The sequence below is a fragment of the Pipra filicauda genome, unplaced genomic scaffold (assembly GCF_003945595.2).
Source record: "Pipra filicauda isolate LSUMZ 115617 unplaced genomic scaffold, ASM394559v2 scaffold386_size940508_pilon, whole genome shotgun sequence".
NCBI classification, from domain to species: Eukaryota; Metazoa; Chordata; class Aves; order Passeriformes; family Pipridae; genus Pipra; species Pipra filicauda.
This window is the reverse complement of record NW_024104516.1, coordinates 586,014-608,297: the sequence shown is the minus strand read 5'-3', so window position 1 is coordinate 608,297 and position 22,284 is coordinate 586,014. Positions and strand designations below refer to the sequence as shown.

General features: G+C 36.8%; 1 protein-coding gene and 1 long non-coding RNA gene across 15 annotated transcripts in view; one reads left to right on the top strand and one right to left on the bottom strand.

Moving 5' to 3' along the window:
• Window positions 1–22,284, bottom strand: part of NRXN1 (neurexin 1) — a 708,974-nt gene that overhangs the window by 100,683 nt on the left and 586,007 nt on the right. The window lies entirely within an intron of this gene.
• On the top strand, window positions 6,845–11,137 carry LOC120323956. The gene is made up of 2 exons (XR_005564901.1): window positions 6,845–7,087; window positions 10,885–11,137. It is a non-coding gene; the product is annotated as an uncharacterized LOC120323956 (long non-coding RNA).

Genomic DNA, 22,284 nt, shown 5'->3' with positions numbered 1-22,284 from the left:
AATAAAACACTTCAGAACACAACTACTGTGATGATGTGAGAATACAGAAAGTTTAATTTTTTTTTTCCTGTTGTGATCTTTCAAATTACTTCCCTTCATCCTGGGCTCCTTCTTTTACAAAAAACTTTTTGTGACTAAGTAGAAATTTGAGAAGTACAAGTAAAAGCATAAGAAATGTCATATGACCAACACAGGAACAAAAATAAATGGTATGATTCTCCATGTTTCTGTTCTGGATTTGTATCTTCAATTAAAATATGTACATATTTATGTACACCTAAATCAATGAGTTAATAATTTATTTTCTCTGACAGTCAGTTACTTTTAACACATTTAGCTTTTCAATAAGATGTTTCTACAATGTTTATTGAGGCATTATCAGTTGAGTCACTAAGTGAGAGAATGTCCTATTTCCAAAAGGTTTCCTTAACTTAAAACAAATGAATCATAAGATTTAGTTGTGGTTGGGTACTTTTCTTTTTTTTTTTTTTTTGGTAATCTATATCTAAAAAAATTAAAATTGGTGGAGTGGGTGAGATTCTTCTATTACATTTATAAGAAAAAGGCTAAGTTGTTCAGAAGAGGTTTGTGGGAATAAGGAATCCGCTAACATAATGGAAAAAAGTCCTATGGATAGACGTCATCATTCACTCATCAACACACTCATCATTCACACACTGTTACTCACTGGATGCCTTTCCTGAACAAATGCTCTCCAGAACTCAGAAGAACAGTTATGTCAAAGGGAAACACTGTTCACAACTGTGTATATTGGGAAGGCATTAAACTATGTTGTTATTCAACCAGCAGGTGTAAATCAGGTGTATTTGGTAGAGGGACCCTCTGCAATCACCAGACTGGATCCTAAATGCTCTTTCACCTCTCTACTGTAATTCCACTACTAACACGGGATTTATCCTAGACAGGGTTTATTCCTGCCTCCACTGTTACTACTTGGCAGCTGCTCCAGAACATCTCTATGGTAATCGTGGAAACTCCACTGTGAATTAACAGCATAAATTTAGTCTTGGCCAGCTTATACATTTCTTTGAATTATTTCATTAAAACATACAGTATGTGTGTTTTTTGAGAATATTCCACCCTATTATAATGTGACTCTATCAATAAATTATGTTTTATACTAACTGCAGCAGCCCTTCACCACTGGGAGCAAAATTTAAATGAAAAGCAAGGAAATAACAATTTGATTTGTAAAGGTCACACAAAAAATAATTGCTGATTACATTAGCCCATTCCTCATCAGAGGAAAACTGCATATCAATTTGACACTATTACATTAGCTTAAATTCTTCTAGTGTATAATAAAAATGGAAGGGCTAGGGGGAAATGGTGTGGAACTTATCCAGATTTAGTTTCAAGGAGAACACATAGGTTTAGTAATGATGAAAGTAGTAGACACATAAGTAACTTTACTACTACATTAAAAAAATTTACATGTAGCATTGAAAATAATGGAAACAACATTAAAAGCAACAAATATCCTATTAATACATTCTGAAAAACAAGCATCTTTTCAATAATTGCTGCTTCTCAAACAGTTGGTTTGGGTCATACACTCAGTTTCAATGAATCTGGATAGCCCCACTGAATTCAGTAAAACTGTGTGCATTTCCTTCATCTTATACTCTCATCCCCAGTAGAGAAATCATAAATACCACAGTTTGTTTTTCTCAGGAGTATTCAATGCACGTTTTTCTACCTTTCTTTATTTATGTTTGTTTTTTACCAATATGGTGAACCACGAGGAACTTCTTCGGTAAACACAATTCCAGGAAGGTTAATAAATTTTTTCATACTCTAAATAAACCTGTGGCTTTGAGATTTTATTTCTGTTACCCATCTGAAAGATTAAGTGCCCTGGCAGGGATCCTTTCAACCGTAATTCATATAAAACAACCTATATGCCTAAACTTTAATTGTACACAGCTATGTGACTATCCAGTATTACTCTTGGTTATATGGCTAAGATTTCTTTGATTAAAAAAAGCTGTGTAGAAATGATTCACTCAGGATGTGCACCATGACATTGTCCAACCTGATTGAATTCTAGCTGGTTTCATTCTTTTGCCAAATAGATAATATTTTGTCACAACAGACTGTTAATTTTGTAGGGGTAGAAAGTCTTCAAGGGAATAACAATAATTCTAAAGAATCAAGGTAGGCAGAGAGGAGAAGCAAAGGTCAAATCTTTGAGTCACAGCTAAATCTTGTGTCACGATTGAGAAGAAACAGTCAAAAAAAAAAACTTTAATCATACCTTTATATCTATAGGTCAGCTGGGACAAACCAACTGTGTGAACTTCACTAATATGTATTTTATCCCTGCTGATTTATTATATTGTCAGGGCTGGAGTGTAATTCTATTTTGTGCTCTGAAATAAAGGTGTCAGTTATTGATGTGAAATAGCAGCATCCTTGAAAGAGAATAAGTAAGAAGGTTGAAAACTGAGAGTCTGTGAAGAACAACCTAGACTAGAGAATATTTTCTTTGAAATAAACCCTTTAGCAGAATACAAATTCACATGGTTAGTGCCAGTGATCTGTTAGGGAAATAAATAACAAAATGATGAAATCCAGGTCTATCTCCATTTATAAACTACCCTCTCTCCCTAGTTTTGTTCGTCATGATCTTGACACTGCTATTTCTGAATATCAGAAATTCTGAATATATCTGCAAGAGGAAGACAGACCCATATCATTCCTCCAGATGTAGTTAGGGATGAATTCTGACTGAAGTGTTATCTGCATAGCATGAAAGGGAGCCACAGCAGCTCTGTGATACAGGGGCACACAGTCCACCATACCATCTGGCCAGGCTAGAATAATCTCAGTAATGGCCCATACTAAAGTTTTGAATCATCTATTACTACTACTGTGCACACATGTAATAGTGTGCTTGAGACTGGCTGCATGGGGTAGAAGAGAAGTAGTCCAGGTTCGCCTCAGGAAATCACTGCGTTTGTGGGGGACACTGCTTTGACCTATATTTTTGCTGAGTGCTTACAGATTTGTCTATGTGGTGTTTGATCCAGGAATGAGCTCTAGATGGATCAGACGAAGACACGTGACTTTTTCTGTTGCTAAAAGGTGTCAGCTCTGCTTGTTACAATGAGTAGATGAGGTGTTGGGACAGACAGAGGAGCATACGGTGGTGAGCCTCAGAGACTATTGTACAAGGAGCTACATAACCAGAAGGCTGATTTGGGCCTCCTCCAGTGTTCAGAGGGAAGGTACACACCCAGTTGCAGCATATGAACATTTTGAACAAACCTTACCATCAGCTTGGTGAGGACATAAAAGCGCAAAGAAACTCTCAAGTTACAGAAAGAACCTGTAGCAAATAAGTAAGAGTGCAGCTCTTCAATGCCTTACCTTTTCGAGAAAATTTAACCTATAAAGAGAGAAACCACCATGAGGTATAACTTCTCCAAACTTTGAAGTCGTCAAGCCTGGCAAGTTTATATTAAATGACCATAATATAATATGACCCTTTTCACCCTACAGGAACTCCCAAACTCCTTATAATGAATTTTAAGCATCCAAAGACACTATTTTCTCCCAGAACGACTGATAGCAGTCTTCACAGCAGAGTAAAATCTCTCACTGGTGGCTTATAAAACTGCTAAAAACAAAGCAAAACTCAGGTTGCTTTACAGAATAATACAATTATCACATTTGTTGAAAGATGAATGTGTAAGTTGATTCCCATTCCACTTATCCTACAGACTGTACCAAAACATCCTATATTCACCTGTAAGCTCCTTGTTTCATGCTTGCATCTAAACAAACTAAGTCATAGTTTTACAACTTTCTACAGGATAAAACTGAGAACTCATTAACCTCTCAGAGAGAGCTGAACCATCACTTCAAATCAACTGTTTTCTGCCCTGTTTTGTTTTTTATTATTTTGCACTGAATTAATGAGTAATTAAATGAAGAATATGCTCTTCCTGGTTCTTACTTCCTCACTATAATGCAGTACCTGCCTGAGTTTGTGCAGTGCTGGATCACTTACTTTGAGAAATTGGTGTATTGTATCAAAAACAAGCAAGAGAAGATGAAAAGCAACAAGAAGCAGATAAAAAAACATAAGACTTCTCTGATAAATTAGAGGTCATATTTTGTTACCAGGAGTTTTAAAAAGATCCTTTGTGTACTGCCTGTGCAGTATTTAAGGAGCTAATATTGTATGACTGCTGCTAAAATAGGCAGGAAAATTGATAGAAATCATTAAAGAGGAAGATTAAAGTATAAAAAATGAATTGTTATAAGTACAGTACCATGCCCCACATCACTCCAAGAGTGACATTTTGCAGATCTCCAAGGTAAAAGGACTCTGAACTGTTCCTAAATCATAATGTCACAGCATTTAACGTTACTTTTCCTATAGAAATTTAACCAGAAATTGTCTATAATCAGTTTCTTATTCAATAGATTTTCAACAGCTGGAAAATGGATGATATTTCAACCCTATTGCATCTAAAATTAGCTAGATCTGAGATAGCAACTACTGAATGTGTTCTACTGACTTTTGCCCAGGTAGCAATCTGGATGATCTTCATTTCATGTTAGCAAAGAAGTGCTATATAGAATGTCTCTTGACAGAAATAATACGTTATATAAATGAACAATGGCAAATGGGAAGCACTGTGCTCAGCTGTCATTTTAAATTCCTGTTGGGCTGTAATGCCATGAGTATCCAGTATTCAGGTAGAAGCCATCAATAAGAAAGGTCTTATTAACTGTGTGGTAAGCCTCCCAATTAAGTTTAATCACCCTGTAAGTTCTGATGTCAGAACAGGACAAACTGTCAAAAGGTCATTGCTCATATCACTGCATTTTATTGCAGTCAGTGAAAGGCTTTGGGACAATCTAGCTATTTTTCCCTTATGTCATTTGTGGACATTTTGCAACATGAAAAGTTATCTGAAACGATTTAAAAAATCTTCTGGGGTTAAATTCTTCTCTTGCTTTTGTGGTTGACAAGAGAAAACAGAGTATTGGCCTTCAGTTGTGATCATCAAAGCTACTGCAATTGGGCAGCTCTAGCAGACTGTTCAGAGGCAATGCAGGTGCAGTGAAGATAATGTCATGCTCATTACATGACCAGATTCATAAAAAAGGTAAGAAATCCAAAGCAGTCAGCATCAACCCTCATCAACAGCACACAAACTCACTTGACTGCAACTGTAAATTTTAAAAACGTTGAGTTTCATGTTCTTTCACAAAGCACGAAAATGCCGGAGTTAACTCCCACTGTGTCCTAAAGTCCTGGACCATACAGGTACTTGGTGACACTCACTGCATCTGCCCAAGCTGTGTCAGCTCGTTCTCCTAGGGACAAGCATGATTACACAGAAGCCAATGGAAACAAAACTGAGGTCATTATTTGGACAAGCCTTTGCCAAGCAGAAGAAACCAAATGTGCCCATACAGATAGAAAATGGCATTTAAGAGATAAAAATCTGTTCTATGTCAGCAGTGCAGCCAAAAAAAAAGTAGCCCTTGGCCAAAGCGAGTTCCAGACATTCAATTCTGTCTAAAAGTGGCATTTCAATTTGTGTATTTAAGCCTTGCAGACATTTTACTATAAAAGAATAATCTATTTCAAATGGAAAGGTTTAAACTTGTACATATAGGGGTTTTTTAATGCTTTTGGCAAGACATAGAAACAGAAACTGTAAATATTAGAAACAGATGCTCACTGAGATAAAAGCAGAGGAGTGCTTTAGGACTGAAGAACTATAACAAGCAGTCCACCATGCAATGGTATAATGGCTGTGGGTAGACTCCCAGCAGTGATTTAATTTTTTTCTCTTAGAAGTTGAAATAAACTGATTCCCTATTTATAAATTTAAAAGAAAAAAAAAGTTTCACTAATATTTCCTGTTTAAATTAATCTGTGTTATGTAACATTACACTATAACGTTTTGTGAAATGCAGCTCATTTTTTTAAATCTGCAAAGCATTTCCAAATAGCGAAGTATTTTCCCCTTGTCATTATGTTTGTGGTTGTTTACTTTGGCTGAACACCAGATATCTACGGAGTCTGCGCCCAGTTCCCCAGGGAGAAGGGGAAGGCGGGGGGAAGGGAAAAAGAGGAAGACAAAACGAAACTACTTCAGGGTTGCTAAGGAAAATTCTTTATATTTACACCAAGATAGAAAAAAAAATTATAAGCAATATGCATACAAAGAAGAACTAAAAATAAAGATACTTCCCACACAACCGACGCCTTTCTTCCCCCCAAAGGAACTGACCCAAAAACCACTTTGCTCAGTGCCCGGAAGAGAAGAGAGAGAGTTCTCTTCCTTCCATCTCTTTATATATCTGGGCTGATATAACGTGGTATGGAATATCTTGTTCCTCCCGGGGAAAAGGAAGTGTCATTTAACTACACAAAACCACTACAATCTTTTACCTCATTTTTTTGTGCAGTATAACTTAAAATACTGAGAAATGTTGTGAAATATTTAATTTTGTTTTGAAATTATGATTTTAAAGAGAATTGAAAACTGCATTGCTCAAATGCACTGGATTTCTATGTTCAAAACTCTTCTATAGTTCCCTTCTGGTATGATTTAGGAAGTTCTCAAAGAAGGGAAAATAAAGTGACACTAACACATTTATCACTCTCCTGAAATCTGTGCTTCATGACTCCTTGTATTCTCTAAAACTGGGAGAAAGACCCACTGCTGAGTAAAGGGGGAATAGGTGGGGGAAAGGCTGTCAGTGATGTCACAAACCACTCCCACATAAAGTCCATTTCAGTGCATCCTATTCCGCAAAAGTCCTTAAAGGCACACTGACCACAGAAGCAATTCTTGAGTGCCTTACTAAATCATGACCTGAAAATGTCTTTGAAACCACAGGTCTCTTCTTGGATATTTTCAGATGACAGATGGTGTCAAGGTAGCCTTGAGCAACTGGAAGAGAAAGCCACCAACTCCAGTGCCAGACCTAACACATATGGATCTGACCTGCACCAGCTACATCAAGATATCCCAATTCATTAAGCTCTATTTCCAGAACACACTTTTCTATGAGGAGCTCTCCTGTTTCAAAGGTAACAAGGCACATTTTGGATGGGCAGTGCAAAACTGGCAGCTAACTTTCATGTAGGCCTAGATTTATTGGCCTGATTTTCAGAGTAAATCTGAGTTGAAACACTCGAATGAAAAAAACAATCAATATTGAACCATTTAAGCATATATGAATTTGCAAGGAAATATGCAATCACTAGTCAACTGTCAATATATTTAATTTTTCATTTTATTTTACAACAATCCATTTGCTGATGCAATATCCAAAAAGTAGACTTGACTTCTACTTTGAAACACTTGTGAAATGTTAAATGGGAAAAAGAACAACTTTCGAAAGAAAATAGCTCTGCTAGCACAATTTACACATCTACTTTTTTCTCAGGAAACCACTTGACCTTTTAAAAACATACTGAGACCCACTATGTTGAAATTAAATAAGGATATTATCATCTTTCTAGCTTTATGAACTCTTGTAACTTCTCTAACACGAAGCTCTAATGCATTATTAAAATATAATGTAATATGCTATTTAAATTATTTTTATTTCTAAATGATGGTACTGGGAAAGGTGAAGTATTAAATAAGCATCTAATTCTAAGCAGATAATACGCTAAAAGCTAAAACATGCAGATGACTTACTAATAAAATATTAACACAGTCCAGCTTAATAAGCATATTTCAGGATAAAAATTCAGGACTTCAGGCAGAAGGACTACCTCAGTCCATCGGTCTACTGTCCATCCTCACCCACGAAAGTACTGGCATGGACTGAATAGATTAGATGGAAAAACAAAACTGCCTGCCATCCCTGTTTTTGTTAATATGTGCACAGATTTGCCACTGCTTCTAAAGTAGAACACTAAACTTACAAACAAATTTTCATGGCTGAGGTATATTCAGTTAGCACTAATATATGTCTAACTGCCAGGACGGGTTGTTACCATCAGTAAAGTAAAAGGCTAAAACACGATTCTGACAAAGATAGGAGCAACATCCCATTTTGTTTTCCGCACAGAACACCCATGGTACTCATATCCATAGAGCAATAAGAGATAAGGGAAGTCTACAGGCAGTAGATTATTTTGACACGCTGTTGCAACATGGCTCATCTCTCCAGCTCAGCTGGAAAAGCTGTACACAATCTTACTCCTTAGAATGCTCTTTAAGTAAAGTCAGCTACTGGAAAAATTACATGTAACAAACTGGGAGCCATCAGATAGAATGGATATGTGAGTAGCTAACTAAGAGTCATTTTCCTAGCTACAAGGACTTATGGATGTATAAACATATGAAGCTGAGAAAGATGAAGATAAATGATACATTATGATTAATATTTTCAGTATTCTTTTTGCTCTTTTGCAGGTACATTCTCAGTTTAATGCAATAGGACTGACATGCTTAAGGCATTGTGTAGCTGCTGTTTAGCACAGTAATGTTTCTGGATATAGAAATTATACCTGGAAACATTATTTTTTCTGGTCTGACTTGGCTAATTCCTGGAAAGTTATAGTTATATCTGCATTATGAACACATTCCTACCAGAGCATTATTCTTATATTGATAATACATTCCTAATAAAGATGTAGGTGTAATCTGATCTGCACACCACAGGATATGACTATTGACCCACTAGATCCTGTATTCAGCCATAAAACTATTCTTTGGTTAATTCATAACCTGTAACGGGCTCAAACAGGACTTCCAGGAAAATATCTTCTCCTAATGTGATGACACACCACAGAGGAAAATCTGTCAGTAGTGAATTCCAAGGCTCACTGTTGAAATTATGTGCTCTATATTTTCCATGTATTTCTTAGTTTTGGTTATAGCTTTCTAGGAACACCTTAGGAGTACTGTAAGAGTACTGTTTTATCCTCCTGAAAGCACTTAAACTGTAATTGAGTCACTGCGTAGTTTTCCTTTTTGACACTATAAATCACTTGAGACAGTGCTTCTTTGGGGATCTTGTTAAACATGCACCAATTTGGTTTTTTCTATGGAACCACAGACCTCAGGTACAGAGTTTGATACCTGTTCCAGAGCTGATTTCCAAGTGCTGTAAAGGGCAATAAAATCCTTCCCATTTCTTAACCTTTTAGCCTTTTGTGCCCACAAAGTGATTTCCATGAACTCCTTTGTCACAGCATCGCATAGTATTTCATACAGAGTAACCTGGAAGATGAGACCCCCACAAGTGTCTTCCTGGAATGATACTTTCTCAGGACATTGTCTACATTGCCATAACCTTTCCTCCTTTGCCTTAGACCCCTGCAACTTTCTTCAAATCCTCCTGGCTTCCCAACCAATCACGTCAGCACATTGCATTTGCCCTGCTCTCTCTATTATTTACCACTTTTCTTGTCTTTATAACAATCACACATCATCAGCAATGACTTTATGCAGACTTCAGTGCCATTTATAAAAGTGTTAGGTATTTTTGAGCCAGTAGAGAACCCCAGTGCATGTGTTTCTGGCCAGTGAACGCTCCTTGTTGAGGACCATCAGTTGTACGCAATACTGAGTTTATTAGCTCAAGCTGACTAATAAAAAATTAACTATATTGACTGCTCATCACTTCTGTGAAGAGTATCCATCAGCTTTTGGACTGACAATGAGAGGTGTGGCTGCGATATGCAGGTTCCCTAAAGTCATTGCCACACTGCACACTGCAGTACTGCTTCTCTATGGATTGTGATTTGGCTCTTAAAGGATGATTTTTACACACAGGATACCTATGAGCCCCAGGGAAATTAAAAAGGGGAGGAGGAACCCTGAAACTGAGCCTGAAACTTCTCTGTCCAAATCCTTCATGTGTACCGTATCCTACCACAGCCTTCTGGAGTTGACAGTGCAGCCATAGCACTGTCATGAGTTGGAGTATGTATTTCAGTTCAGATAAAAACACACATAAATTTGCATGGGAGAGAACTACAGGACTAGGACCCTGAAGTGAGATGCTCAAGAATCCTTTGGTTGAAAATTACCCTGAGGCAATCGCCACGCTCTGAAAAGGAGAGCATACTTTCAGGATTTAGCCCTATACCCAGCTATAGTTACATTTTTAGCACAATTTATTCTTTTGAAAAGGACATATTTATTCTTATCTCCCTATTGTGCAACCATAATTTTAAAATTTTAAACCAGTGCTCTATTAATGCCCATCAGTTCTGTAAAACAGGAATATCAAAACTCTCTTTAGATATACTTAACTGTGACAATATTGTGTTTCATTCAATTTTTAATGTCCACTAAACCTGGTGCTGTAACAGAAAAAAACACTTAACTCCTTAGAAATAGTCCACTGAGGAAAATAAACCATTCATATCTCAATTAAACTAATTTGTAAAAGCATAATTTCATTGCCTTTAATTCAGCTAACTTCTGCATGTAAAGGGTTGAAATCAGGATGCCCTTTACAAAATGTTTCATGCTTCTGATTCACTGAGAGATACTCAACTTCTGCTTCAAATTTATTTGAAATTATGTATACTACAAAATCTGACTCTTGGGAAGCTAATAAGGGTTCTATAAATCATATAAAGTTGTGGTTTTCTTTTTTCTGACAGGTAGGATAGACTGAAAAAAAAAAAACAAACATCCTGTGGCTTAACTATACTTTGCTAGGGTCAAGGTAGCTCTTTAAACACTTCTTGAATACTCTGAACTTAATTTTAAATGCATGATACAATACAACAGTCCTGTAGAATTGGTTGCAAACAAAGTACCATTAATCTCAATCCAAAGTATTAAAGAAAAAGTTATTTTGACAGTGTGGATGCTGCAGTTGCAAGATGTTTTCTTCTTTTTTTTTAACCAACAGGGGTTAAGACTGAAGAAAGCTAATCACACCACAGGATGAAGAGATTGTTGCACAGCTGCTCTCCTACGTTCACATAGTACAAAGGGGAAACACAGAGTCTAAAGAATGCACATACTCACATGTTCCAGACAGCAATGATTTGTGTCCTTCTGGATACCTGCTTAATGAAGTTTGGTCTCTGGAAAATATATCTAGGACAGAGCAGGGTGCTGTTTTCCCTGCTGCAGTATGAATTATAGTGACTGTTTCTGAATTAGTTAGTTTAATGGAAGTTCTTATCCTGAAGACATAAAGTACTATTCTGCTGTCACACCTCATGACACCAGTAAAATATATTTGGGACACATGCACAAATGTGCCCCAAATAAAAAAAAACAACCTCATCTTCCAAGAGCACCTAAAACACAATAGCACTGCAGAGAAATTAATTTTGTTTTCCATATGATAGATTGTCTGGTTGGAAGGCTCAACGCTGCATTGATTTGTTCTGTCCTGAGAAAGGCTCCCATTTCAGACTGACTTCAGGGTTGCCCCAGAAGCTAATGGAAACAAACTGCATTGCAGAAGGAGCACACGGCAGAAGTACACTGTCATACTCTGATCTTGCATGCTCTACCAGCCACTGGGAGCTTTAATATCAGCCTTAGAGCAAACACATGTGTATTCACATCAAGTAAGGGGCACCATCACAAACATATCAGCCTAAGTGTTACACAAAAGTCATTTTACTGAGGGGATTGAGTAACAGGTTTGACTTAGTGAGTGACATGTTATATATAAAGTCCTGTGTAATGAGAGAGTTATGAACACACTGGAGGCTGAAAGGAAAGAGAAATAAAGGAATCTGGTGTTCAAAGCTTTGTGTTGACAACATGGTCCTGCCACAGGGAGAGAAAAGGAGAATGAAAAGTATCTTTTAAGTCACTGATCCTGTCAGAGATACCAGCATTATATTGTTAAGGAAACTAAGTAGCTAAAATTCCTTGGTAAAGAATTTTATTGAATTGTTCTCTTCTTAACCAACAACATGTTAATCCTCCACTTCTAACTTATCCTACTACATTGGATAAGGTGTGATACTGCAGGTTTCACATAAAACCTATGCCAAGACAAATAAAAGTTTGTAAAAAATCTCAAAGTATTGGCAATATTTCATCTTTTGTGATCTGACTTTTGGGGATTGCTAATAGATAATGGCCTTCCTGAAGAGGCAAAAGGGACCAACACGGATTTGCCATGCTTCATTCTGAGATCTGTTTTCATTTCCACTTTCTTTCTCTAACTTGAATCCGTACAGCTTGTGGTCTCCTTCAGATATTCCATTTCCATCTCACTCTGTGCCTAATTATGGTAAGCAGGTGCCCATCCTCTGCCACAAGACACAGAAAGAGCAGATATCTCTCTTCCAGTATTTTAGAACACCTTTTTCTGAATTACCATTCATTTAACATTTTCTTTCTCCTTCTATTATGCCGCCTTGCTGTATTTAACTGAAAGGTGTTATACCTTCTGTGATCAAGTAATGACAACTGTGCCACACATTTTATCAAGATCTGAATTTAATTACAGGATCTATCAAGCCTAAGAAGGGATGAGCCTTTATATTTCGTCAGGATATCCAAGATGAAAAATAAAGGAAAAAAAAAATCTTCCTGCAGACTTAGAGAGGCATTATTATAGAGCATTATCTGACAGAAAGACCTGATAAGCTGTCAAATTAAAAATCTGATTTGGGAAACTTTAGTGAAACCACTTTTTGAAAAGAGACTTGCTGTAGTGTCTTGTTTGGGTATCACCTAGGCTCTTTATTTAAAGATGACAGCAGGATAGAACAATTTCATAATCTCTCAAAGGGCAGCAGTGCTTTTTTAAAAAAATAATTCATTGACTTTGGGTAAGCTGCAACAGAGGCTCACCAAAGAGAATGGGAATATAAATTGCCATTTTTCTTAACATCAATCTTTCACATGAACAATAAAATGGTATGAAAAGTGAGACCTGGATACATGCTGAAAAATACATTTAATCATAACCAAGGAGCAGTCAGACCTGTATGAATCAGAAAAACATGCAAGAAATCAGTTGTGAAATTACACCTCGGCAAAGGGAAGGTAGCACGCTGGCCTAGTTACATCCATCACTTAACTGCTGGTTTGTGTCTCAGTAACTAAGATTAATTTTTCATGTATTTTGATTCCTGCTTCTTCCAAGATAGTTTCTTCGATCTTACTTTACTCTGGAGAACCTGTGCAATTGAGTTTTGAATATTTTCTTGCCTTATTTTTAATTCTCCATGCCATTATTTTACACACTGGTAGAACAACTTCTTTAATTCATGTAATAACTGAACATCATAATATGAGTATAGGTAGATATCAGCTTCCTCGAATATTCATTGAAGATTTTTTCCATATGAAACAAACAAAAAATAATGCTATTTTAGCTTTGCTTTGGACAAGTAATAAAAACATCATAGAACAGTTAATTGTAGTTCACATTTTTTGATTGAGTGATCATGATTTGACTCAAATTAACACAAGGGCAACTAAAAATAAGCCTGTAAATCAGATTCTTGATTTCAAAAGACCCAAATCTGATCAGGTGAAGGAAATCAGATTGTGTAATCAGTATGAGGGGTTGGATTCAGCCAGGAACAACACTTGGAAATTCTATAAGGTAAGGTATTAAAATAATATTTTTTTTTTTAATTTGCATCTGCAAGGTTAAAAATATACAAGGGGAAACCTCATAGACTGACTACATAATTATCTATGCTATTATAGACTATATTAGGAGGTTAAAACGCCAGACTTGCTCAGCAAAGAAAGCAGTGGCTTTCAGAATTAGAAAAATAAAAAAATACATAAGTAAAGTTGCCAAAACTTAGGCTCAAAGGATGTTCCACAGAAAATAAAATAGATTTAAAAGCCAGAGATTCTTAAGTGCTATAAACAAAAAGAGATCATAGAGTCAAGAGGAGTCACTTTATAGTGAGGTTGATGATGATCTTGGCTGATATTCAGCAGACTGAATTGACTAACAGAAATGTGTCTATGAAGACGTAGATCTCCACAGCTCAAAAAAAAAGCAATATCCATATTTTTAATGAACTTGTGGGGTCAGAAACAGAGGAAGATGATCTCTATCCCAAAACTGTAAAATAACAAGCCAGGAGTTTTTAAATACAGCTATCCAATGGGGCATGTTACTTCTTGTATTAGAGAACAGAAAGTGTAATAGCTTTACATGAGAAAAACTAAAAGCCACCCAGTCAAACTATTTAGTCTGACCTTAGCCATACATGATGCTTTAGAACAAATTTGAAAGGAAAGAAATAAAGACGTGGAAGTAACTGGAAAATGAGATAAAATGCAAAACTTTACCAAATCATGTTAGACTAATCTAATAGCTCTATTTGATAAGATAAGTGATTTTCTAGATGAAGGAAATGGAGTATATCTAATTTATCTGGATTTCAGTAAAGCATTCAATATGATGCCATGTAGCAAATCATTGATTAACTGTGGAAAAAAAATAGAGTGCAAAAATTGTGTAGTAAAGAGTGGAATAAAAAAAACAACAAAGGATAGTATCGAACAAGGATTTTTTTTTTCTCTCCTCCTTCCTCTCTCTCATGTAGAGACCATAGCCTGATATCCTGCTTCTGTAGCTATTGACAGCCTTCTGAATAAAAGGTCACACTCAAGGTGCCCATATTCCCAGGATGCAAGCCTCTTTCAGGAACTAGCTAGTGCATTGGAATCTTCTTCTCCCTAATACTCCCACTTCATTACGATGTCTTCTTTAGCTCCTTGGTGAATCATTCACACAGATGACAGTCATTGCTTGTCACATTCAGACCTGCCAATATGTCAACTACACCATATTCTGGTCCTCATGTTCCCCACAATATTATCTATATTTGCAAAATAAAAATCCTCAAGAAACAGTATATTGGTCAGGTCTACCAAAGCTCTCCAAGTATTTTGGAGAGCTGATGCCATCTAGTTGAATGAGTGGAAGATCTAAGTGTGCTTAAGTCAAGCAAACATGATAATGTAGAACTCAGCATTTAGTTTATCAGGATGAATATTATGGTGACTTTCAAACCTGCATTGGACTGTGCCACTGGAGCTACCACAGCAACCACTGGAGATATGGACGTAAGGAAAACCAGTGGTTTTCCCACAGAAGAACTAACAGGGTGGAACTCCTAAGAAAGTACCTGAGATGAGTTCCAGAATCAATTGTCTTTGCTATTTTCTTCGCTGATCTCAGTATAAAATGTCGACCACACAATGAAATCTGTAGATTACATCAAAGTAGACATACTGGTAATGCTGAAGAGGCTGCAGATATCAGCCAAGAGGAACAGAGCCTTTCTGAGTTAATAGAAGTGACACTAAAGCTTATACTACAAAGTGCAGGTCACACACTTAAGATATAGGACCAGTCACACCAGTTCTTGTGATAAATTGGGATGCTGTGAGAGAGAATTCACCAGGAAAGAAATTCAGTAGATAGTCAGTTGCAGAAAGATATTGGGTTTTTCAGTTCTGAGGTAAGAAAGAGAAAATTAAGATCTTTAGAATGCAGAGATGACTGGCAGCATTAATGTCTTCATGTCTTTGCAGGAGGTCCTAGTGTTCTCACTATTCATTTTCAAACACAGGTGCTGTTGAAAACCAAACTAAAAAAAATCATCAAAAGAAAGTCTATTATGATGAACAGAGAAATGAGAAAACTAGTTTGTGAAAAGACATACAAGAATGAAGTGGGATGAATCTGAAAGTGTTTGAACTGAAAGCAAAAGAAAATTTCTTAAGAGCAGGACTCTTCTCTTAAGTTACCTTCTAAGAAACAATTTATGTAAGGGAGCAGACTTGACCCAGTACAGTTTTCTTTCTCATTTCTTAAGCTCTTCTACCACTAACATAACTTTTAAATAGACATGGGGAAAATAAAGAAATGAGAATGGGGAAAAAAAAAAAATCCAAACCTCTAATCCTTTAGAGGGAAAGTGAGTCATTGATTTAAATAAGTTCCATCAACATTTCTGTAGCATTCTAAACATTCTCAGAACTTACTTGGTTTTTGACTGATAATACAAATAATCCTTTAGCTGTCTACAGCATTAAAGCTTTGTCTTGAGCCAGTGCAATCAATTAAAAATATTTTGTATGAAAATTCAAATGATCTCACCCATGTACATTATCTTTCTTAGATCAACTTTGCTTTTACTGTTATGATGTGTATCCAACAGAGTAAGTAGTTTTTTTAACTTTAGGATAAGAATGAAAAATGCTTTGACTAATAAAAATGTTGTTGAAACTAATTCTAGAAAAAATACAAATAAATTACATGTAAAAATTAATTTTTTAATTTCAGAAATGTAAAAATCTGGGGGGTTTCAATGCTTGCATTTTAAAATACCTTTTTGGGTTTTTTTATACCTTTCATTTTGTTTTTTCATTGTCCAAAGGAAGCATATTTTTTATTTTTTCTTTGATTCTCCAGTCACTAACTCTTTTCTTCTGTAGTAATCTTGAAATCATCTCTAGAGAAGCCTGCATGTATGGTTTCTAACTTTTATTAAAAAAAACCCAACAATGTTATTCAATATATAACAAGGTTTAAATGATCATACTTCCATTGAAAATAAAGTGATTTACTCTGATTTTCATTAGGTCGGAATCTATGCCTCTATTCCCCCTAAGCTAGAATCTGATCCATCAGAGAACTCAGCCTTTGCCACCAGGGTTGTGTAATTTCTTCCTGAATATTTTCACATATGGAAGTTTGTTAAGGACTTTTTGCAAATCTAAAAAACCCCAAAAGTATGTTAACTCATTCATATTTATGCCCCATTATCTCCTATCAAACCAGAGTAGGTTTAACTATAAGAGTTGTTACCAGCAGATCTCCCAGATGGAGACCTCAGCATAAACAGAACCCCTGGGGGATGTAACTCCATGGACACATCAAAGGCCATAAATAACACTGATGAGTTTTGCTTTCCAAATCAGGGAGGATGAGCCATTACTTGGTAACAAAGGAACTACTGACATAGCTGGTATTTTTCCCATTCTCCTTTTACTAATTCCATAGACTAAATATTTTAGAGCCACATCTCCCACATCTAAAGCCTGATTTTATACATATGGCACAAATTTATCCATAGAGTGTTCACTTGCACTGTATAATTCATCTTCTATATATTCCCAGATGGAGAGTTCCTGAGAAATCCTCCTGTTTTTTCCAAACATTGTTATCTCCAAGGGAAGTAAAGTATTATGAGGTGTCCTTGTTTCATCAACACTGCTAGTTTCTCACAGCAGGAAAATGACATACAAAACAGGAGACATGGGGCAGTATGTGTTTCACAGAGGCTTAATTGCTGTGAACAGAACTTAAGTCTTTTCCATTGCACTTCCCTCCTGGGTAGAAAGGCAGTTTTTATTTTGTCTTTGGAAGCATTGTCCTTACCAAGTTTGTAAGCTTTGCAGCTTATCAGATGAGGACATTCCTTATGTCCTCTATGTCTACCATCAAGACTGATTGATGACAGATCTGACTGCAGGAGTTGAAACTCTGACCATAGCAAAGGAAAGCACACAAGAGAGAACCAAGATACATTCTTCTATCCAAAGAAGGAATAAAAGGGTAAAGGTGATGTGTTGCTGGACAAATAAATAGCAGTCAAAAGGCTTATATTATTTTAGCCTGGAAAGCACCCTAAAAGTCCTGTGTCCCAACTGCAGTGGCCAGGGAAGTTTGAAAACTTACCCTATGGCACATGCAAGGCAAGGCAAATACTAAGTGATCATCTACTTGTTAGGTTCCTACATCACCTTGACCATAATAATTCTGCATGAATGTGGTGATAACAGGCTGACTGTCCATTTTACTGGAATATTTAAAGATACGTTTGTGAAGTGTTCAAGAGCTCTCCCTACCACCACGCTTATACCTGAAAAGCATCTCTGATTCTCTTCAGAAGTGGCTGTAGGGGCTTGAATTTGGAAGCTATTTCTAAGCCAATAGTGTGCAAGTTAGGCAAGTACGTGGATTGCTTGGGAAATACTGGAATCCATTCATAGAGAAACAAATGTACCGACACAAATGTCTCCTGTTAATTTTATAGTCAATCGGAACACAGAAATCAAGACAAATGGATGCCATTTACCCTAAATAGGATACATGGCAATAGCTGACTCCTAGCATCTATCTTAAAGCCAGATGTAACCCATGAAAAGACAACAGACCCTTTTCCTATTTTCCAGAATACAGGGACTAAGAGAAGCATTTAAATGGCATGTTCCCTTCCACTAGCCCTTGGATGTTCTGCGATAACAACCTTTAGCCCATAGATCCAGAGAAAGTCCCTAAAGACAATGTGTGACCTCAGATGTCTAACCTTTTGTGATAAAGCGAGAAACAAAACCAAAACAAAACCATTAAAAAAAACCCAAACCCACCAACCAAAGAAGAGCAGAATTATTCTGTATTATACCAAAACCCTCAGGGCTTCAGCTGGCAATTGCCTTATTTCAGAGGTACTTGGCATTAAGCATAATGTCAGGCTGCAGTTTGATCTTCTGCCAGCATACATGGGCTCTCACACAGGTTCTTCTTTGGTGTATATGCTCAGTCACAATCTGTACTCCCCAATCACAGAGATACATCTGTTCCAGCAGTCTGGCAGTGTTTTGGACAACCTCTTTAGAGCAAACAATATGAGTGACATGCTCATGCTGTCAAATCTCAGTCTGTTAGGCACATCCCTGACACATCCTGACCCATAGGGTACGTGAGGGCAGCTGCAATAAAGTTATGCTTTTCTAAGGCTGACCAGAGATCCGGAGGTGACTGGGAAGGCTTCATTTTAGATATTTGCCTACATCAGACTGTATCTTCCAAACTGCTGCAGGGTTCCAGGAACTGCTAAGCATTCCTCGTAGATTGAACAGCTTTGAAACCATAGACAAGTTGGCCAATATCTAACAGATCATTTTCTATCCAGAAAATTCTGCATCAGTCTGATTTATGATGGAAATCTTGAAGAGTAAGTTGCCACTGGTACAATGATTAGTTGTGCTGTGTGTTTTAATAGAATCAGCATTGGGCAAACTGCCTTTGACCACAGAAAGCATAGAGTTAGTCTCAGAAAAGTGATTCTGAAATTCTTTCAGAATAAATGGTGGTTATTGTGGCTTTAAAATATCCTCTGGCTTGTTTTGATATATATTCCCAGACTTATAAAATGTACTAAGGAACGAAAATCAGAAAATTAAGAAAACTGTTTTTCATGTTAAATAGATATGGCTATGAGCACTGCTGTGAGAAAGACTTGGGTGTTTTCTTCTCCCCATTTGATCTGATATGAAACAGATTTTCTTTCAGGTAAGGAAGAAAAGGTTGTTTCAAATTAAATAAAATGCTTTGTTCTCAGATTACCTAAATCCTCTATAAACACTGGGCAATCTTCACATGAAAAATCAGAATCTTTTATTTAGAAAATACTGAAATTGATATTTTGACATTACTAAAACCAATTTCCTTTTTCTGTTTTGTTTTGTTTTTTAACTTTGGCCATAATCATTAGTTCAGTTTGACCCAAATTAACAAGTTCTTCGGTTTATGTATCTTTAGAAAATCTACATTTCAGTGTAGAATTATTACCTATCTGAAGTTACAAGAGCAGTCTCTTCACAGAAGTAGCTGGAGTTGCTACAATGGTGCAGTCCTGTTGCCTCAACAGCAGCCAGTTTCAAAGTGCAACTAAAACTAAATAGTGAAGGAGACAAGATAAGCCATAAGGAGTAGAAAGGATGTGCATGGAAATGGGGATAGTCTATTGATTAGGAACTCTGACTGCGCAATCAGCAGTTTTCCCATTCCTGTTTAATATGATCATAAATTAGGCTGCATCCAGATAATGTGAATTCACTATCTGAAAAAGAGGTCAAGGTAAAATACTGAAGTTCTTTTGGGAATGTGCAGACAGATGACGATAATTCAGTAAAGAGACATAACACTGAATTTAGTTAAGAAAGATGGAATATATAAACTGAGGGCAGATGTGGGCATCTTAGCTGTCAAAAAATTACAATGCGCTCTTCGCAAACACAGGGCTACCCACCAGTCACAAACACAACGAGAAAGGGAGAACACAGGACAAACATTTAATAAAGGGCAGAAATTGAAGTGTAAATCCTCATAGCTCTACCATGTTACTCAGAGAAATGGCAAGAGAGAAACTCTGGAGTAAAAAAATTACTCTGATGGTAGTCTGGAAGACTAAATCTAAACCTCTGTTTCTAAAAATTATCCATCCATTTCAGGATATTGAAATCTTCACATTTCTCTAGGACTAAACCACATTTTTCCTAACTATATTTCAAGAAACAACCATCCACCTTTACTAGGACAATCATCCTCTATCACTGACCACCCCTACCTCTTTTCCTTTTACAGCTCTCTCATTTCACATCTAGTCAGATGTAAATTGAAGGTGCATTGGCCGAAGGAAAACTCGAGTCTAGTGGGTTCATGACTAAAATAACAAGAGAGAGATACTAGATTCTATTAATCTTTAAGGGTCACTTCTGCATTTTATGTAGCTCTAGGATAAAACCTACAAAGTCACCATGGAAGCCCTGTGAAGCACTGCCACATGCACTTTTTGCAAGGTGTCTACCTCTCTGACTGATCATAAAGCAATACTGGATGATCACCTGTGCTACAAGAGCTAGAAAACCCCTTGCAAGAACGCTGAACTTAGGTCCTGAGACCTAAGACTGAGTTCAGATTTCCTAGAAATCCCACACAGACTTGGGGCAATCAGAGCCACAGCTCTTTTTCAAAAGATGGTCACTTCGAGCATCAACAGGGGTGCCCACTGCACACTTTTTGCAAACGATGCAGCACACACTGTTATTGGGCTTGGGTGCCCTTATCTGCAGCGTAGATGGGGTTTTATGAAGGATACACAGGCAATGAAGCTGGAAAATCCTGAGTCTCTGACCAGATGCTTGTCACAGAAAATCTTCACCCAATATTTGAAGACACCAAACACAAACAAGTGTTGTAATCAAACACTCCAATCAGAATTGTAATTCTTCCCTGGTAAGGGAAGACTTGATCAGTTGGTATGCTTTAGGCAACCAATTTTTTAAATCTTATTTTATTTTTAATAAAGGAAATCCAGCATATTTAAGAATAGCAAATTTACTAATTAAGTTGTTAATCTTTTTTCTATTTTTAACTTAAAAAAAAAAGCGCGAAACAAAACCAGAAGAAGGAGAGATAAGTCTGTGCTTATGCACAGTGGTGCAGGTTAATTAAGAAATCATGCAGAAATAAAAAATTAAAAAAAACAGCTACAAAGTAGAAAAGAACATTCTTTCTAGCATGGGAATGAAAGCTAATGAGCCCTCACTCATGCAAACAGGATCAAATTCTGTTGATACCATACAACTGCAACACGTCTCCATCCAAAAGGCAAGCCAATATCAAGTTAGCTGGTTAACCAGTAGTGCCAAGTACTACTGCCTGTTCCTAAAACAGACACAGCAGAAGCACATCTAAACTGGATGCAGCAGCATTTGTCACACTGTGTTGTCTGGTATCTTTAAAATGTCACTTTTAGAAATACTACTTTTAGAACTCAAATGAAAGTAGTTGATTTGAACATAAGTTATTACTATCTTCAGTTTCAATTCTTGCTTCATTATCACGCTCGCTCACAGGCAGCATAGTCTTCAGGACAAGCCTATGTCTTTTCTAAAATGTACATCAATACCAGCCTGTGAAGAAACTAGTGTTTAAAAAGGGTTTAAATGAAGGCTGTCAAACCTGATGGAGCAGCATGGGAACAGAAGAGAAAGATACAGCTAGATGTGCTCGTGCTGGGAAGGGAGAAGAAATGGAAGTGAAAAGGAGGAGGACAGGAATCAAAAACGATGTTATGGCATACAGGAACCATAAGATATCGCAATGGGAAAGGCAAAGAAAATTACAGGCTAATAGCAGTCTTGGAAGATCCAGCAGCAAAGCAAGTTAAGGGATTCTGTACCTCAGCTAATGAAGCAACTGAAAATGCCTTGAAATCCAGCTTGCACATGGATTGCTCACGGTAGCTCAAAAAGCTCTAATTTGTTGTTTTCCCTTTTAAAAGAAAACATCCAACCCTCTTCAGTTCCAGTAATCCCATCCCTAGAAAATCACTCTATTTTCTAAATTGACCTATGTTCAGTATAAACAAATTTTGTGTGCCCCTATCTTCAGAACTCAGCTGCACTTTGTCCTTGTTGCAGGCACTTTGTATTTTCATGAAGAAATGGAACAGAGAAAAAAAGTATTTTTATGCTCATAGAATGGTTTGTGTTGGAAGGGACC